Genomic DNA, 4,250 nt, shown 5'->3' on the forward strand with positions numbered 1-4,250 from the left:
AGGGGAAGCAATTAGCCGCGTCACCTCCATTAGGCGCCAGCCATAAAGGGGAAAACCAGCGCGCCGAGTGGGGAATAGCTGCGTCTCTCGCCAGTGCCCACCGCTAATCCAGCCTCGTGCACACACGCAGGAGGACCAGCATCCGGCCCGCACTGGAATGTCTCGCTCCCATCTGCTGGCGCTCGATAGCTGCCAGCCGCCCGTGCTGGGATACCAGGGACTCCAGAGGGAGGAAAGAGCTTTAGTTCAGCGTAATGGGATTCACACTCTTTGTCTCCCCACTGCCCCCGGCCTGCCCACACACACACACAGGGCCATGCCCACACAGATACACACACTATGGCGTTTTGCTTGTGTTTGCTCTGGCACCGAAGAAGAGAGCGGCATGTGGGATGTGCAGAAGGGATAGAAGGTGCAGGGGTCAGTTATATGTTCTCTGTGTCCCTGTGCTATTTGACGAGAGCTGGGGGGCGGGGATGGGGTGTCAGTGTCTCCTGAGTCTGCCGCGCAGACAGGTGAAACAGGACTGCAAGACGGGCCCTGGCCTGGTTGAGTCAGGGCCCCCTTGCTCACAGGACGCTCTGTTGGCATTCTGGGAGCTGTCTGTTGTGCATGGGCAAAAGATGGCACAGCCACTCAGAGAGCACTTCCCCTTCTTGGACCAGACCCACAGCCACTGCCCTGCCTCCTGGACCCATTGAATCGCCTCTATCACAGGACGCAGCCTTTCCCTGAATTGCCGGGGCTGCCTCTTGCGTATTGATCTCCTTCGGGGCAAAGGTCCCAGCCAGGTAATCTGCAGGTAATCTGCATGAGCACGGGGCCGGAGTAGCTGCCTGCAGCATGGCGATGCTCAGAGAGCCACAAATGCTAGAGATGGCATGAAGCACTAAGCACGTGGTACCACAGAACTGTGCGAGCAAACCCAATCCAGTCCAGGATAACCCTCGGGAAGATCTGGCCCTTCCAAACCCACTCCAGATCTCCCTGGACCCCAGGGGATGCAACGGCCCAATAGCCAAGCGCAGGAGCATGTGACAGAAGCAAGACCCGAGCACAGGAGCAGCAAACACAAGAGGCAGAACGCCTTCTAGCGCGTGACACACGGACAGGTCAGTGGACAGACAAGCAGATGTAAGGGGACTATTCGCCCCTTGCTGAAACTCAGTGGGGCTTTTTGGATGGCATCTCTCAGCACCAAAGGACAGGCAGGAGGAAGCAGGACCCTGAGATGGACAGCCAGCCCCCAGGGCCAATGGGGAGAGGCCAACACTCCAGGTCAGCCTGGAGGCCAACAGGAGATCCAGGAGGCCGAGGGGGGTCCCGTCGTGGGAGCTGCCTGGGCAGACAGTGCGGCCGAGCTAAGGACAGAGCAGCCAGGAAGCTGAGACACCAGGCCAGGGAGCCGGGCTGAGCTGAGCAGGGCCACAGCAGTGGAACCAGAGGAGCAGCCCAGAGAGCCGGGCTGAGCAGAGCACAGCCGTGCTGGAGCTGGGAGCTGGGGCTGGAGCCATCCAGAGCTGGGCCCGGTGAGCTGCCAGGGAGAGCCAGGGGGACCCTGGGCAGGGCCGGGCACAGGGAGACACCACCAGCCAAGAGGCCACACAGGCAGGACTGGACAGGGCGCCTGGGATGTGTGGAAAGCAGACTGTGAACGTCCCTCACGCCCCAGAGACGCTGTGTGTGGTGCCCCTGGGCCAGGGGGCAGCGTTGGGTGTTTTCCTTTCACCTTTCTGCTCTGCACTTCTCTGCCAGCGAGAGCTGCCCAGCTGCAGGGAGCCAGCCCAGCTGTGGCTACCCACCCCCAGTCCATGCTGGGCTCCCTGCCTCCCCCTCCGAGCTTCCCTGCCAGCAAGAGCTGCCCAGCTGCCCCTCCCCCCCAGTTTACATGGCAAACAGCCGAGTACCGTTTAAACGGGTAACCCGTTACATCCCTAGCGCAGACATGTGGGCTCAGGATGATGCCCCAGTTCTAGGACCCTCCCCCCACAGGGCCCCAGAGGTCGGACTCCCACCCGAGTCTGAACGTCTACACGGTGGTTTTTCAGCCCTGCCACCCAAGCACCAAAAGACCAAGTCAGCTGGTCCCGGGGCCAGCCACGGGTGTTTTATCCCTGTGTAGACGTACCCGCTCAGAAGGATCGGGAGTATGTAGCACGAGGGCCCAAAGGCCTCTACGGAGGTTACAGGAGAGGGGCTGTTGGACCCAGAGGCCGCTAGGCCTGAACTGGTAGGTTTGGAGCCTGGGTTCGGGTAGGTTGAGGCTCAGGTCAAGGGAGATGTTTGGGCCCTTCGTTAATGTGTCTGAAACAGTTTTGCTCAGCTCAGAGTGGAAATAACCCACCCTCCTTCCCCCACAAGGTGGCATCTAGCCACCACACACCTGGTGCGTTAATAGTGCAAGCGCCAGAGAGCTGGGGAGCGGTCATCGTCACGTTTCAAGCCCAGCGTGCAGTGACAACGGAACGGTGGATCATCATTTGTTTTTAATATTAAACCAACAACACACACACACACACACACACACACACACACACAAGCACGCGTCACACTAGGCTAACATGGCACACACTACGAAACAGCAACGGGGTGCAGCTGAGGTTTTGAACTGCTCCTTAAAAGAGGGGGCCCTGCACCCTCCGGATACAACAGCCTCTGCAGGAGATGAGCAGCAGACACACACACACACACACACACACACACGTGCGCGCACGCAGCGGCTGCCAGGACCCTGCCGACTTTAAAAGCTGGAAATCACAGGCCACAGAATCACGCCACCCGGCGTCATCGGTCCCCTGGCCTCGCACACGGAGGGCGTGTCTACGCGGGAGGGGTGAAGTCCAGCTCGAGCGGCTGTGCTCTCACCGTAGCAGTATCGCGTGGGGGGGCGGGATGGGCTAGCAGCTCACACAATCCTGTCTGAGACCCTAGACACGTGCTGGGGGGGCGCTAGCTCTGATTGCGTTGGCATGGCTGTGTTGGCTCAGGCTGGGGTTGGACCTCCCCAGCTCGAAGTGTGGCCGTCCCTCAGGGGATGTCTGCGCTGCATTGCGTACCTGGGCTTGTGGATGCGGTGTTTGCAAGCCCGCACTTGAGCATCCACTCTGCATTGTAACCTAGGTTCATGACTGCTGCCCCCGCGTCTGACAGCCCAGCTGCAGCCCGAGCCGGACCGTCCACGTGGCTGTCTTGAGCGCTGTGGCATGAACCCTGCAAGCCCGAGTTAAGGACTGGGCTCTGCAACTCACTCCCCCCCTTTTTTATTTTATGGTTTTGCTGTGTAGATGCACCCATGGTGCACAGCGCAGGCTTACCCTCAGACCGCTGGTGGAGGAAGAGGAGCAGAGCTGCGTGTAGGAGACAGTGACTGGATGTCCTGATTTTATAGGGACAGTCCCGATACTCAGGGCTTCGTCTTATATAGGTGCCTACTATCCCCTGGCCCTCCTGGCCCAATTTTTCACACTTGTTACCTGGTCCCCCTAGCGTGGGAATTGTAACAGGCCATCTGGGGCGAGAACTTCCTGGCGTCTTTGATACAGATCAGGACATTCGTGGAACTATACTCCAGGTGGGGCAAACACTGATTGCCAGTCCAGAATTCTCCTGTTCCCATGTGAGATAAGGGGAGGGCAGCAGACTACAAGGGAACGAAAGGAAGGGGATTTGTGCCCGCTTTGAGTGGACTCTGGTGCTGGAGGAGAAGAAGCAGGGCTGGATTTCTGTCCCTGCCTAGAGAGGACTCTGGAAGCAGCCCCTAGCCCAGGGTTTCTGGGCCCAGAGAGCCCAGGCACAGAGAGTTTTTTTCCATTCTTTTCAGGGAAGTTATTTTAGTAACACATCCAATAGCTCCTCATGTGTAATTCAGCACAAGCGCTGCAGGACAAGGGAGCACCAATGCCAGAGAGTGCCTGGCTGGGCCTGTGGCATCTTTCGCCCGGCGGTGAGTCGGCCGAGTCCATCGCATTGCAAACGAATGGAAAAAAGAACCGCAATCGCATGGCAAGCGGGGCCTCCCGGCCTGCACTCTGCTCCCAGCGTGTGTGACTAGGGGGCACTGCTGAGATTCGACATCACCCCCCATTGCCCCCCACTCAGGGCCCCCACACTTTACCGGGGCCCGGAGGCCCAGGCTGCAACCCCCATTACCATGAGGAAAAAAAATGTTCATGGCTCATGAGCTGGTATGTATGGGATGAGGGAGTGTGGTAGGGAGCCCGTGTTACAAGTTTGTACTGGGCCCGAAAAAA

This window comes from Emydura macquarii, unplaced genomic scaffold (genome assembly GCF_026122565.2).
Source record: "Emydura macquarii macquarii isolate MOO-44397 ecotype Brisbane River unplaced genomic scaffold, CSIRO-AGI_Emac_v2 contig_2768, whole genome shotgun sequence".
Taxonomy (NCBI): domain Eukaryota; kingdom Metazoa; phylum Chordata; order Testudines; family Chelidae; genus Emydura; species Emydura macquarii.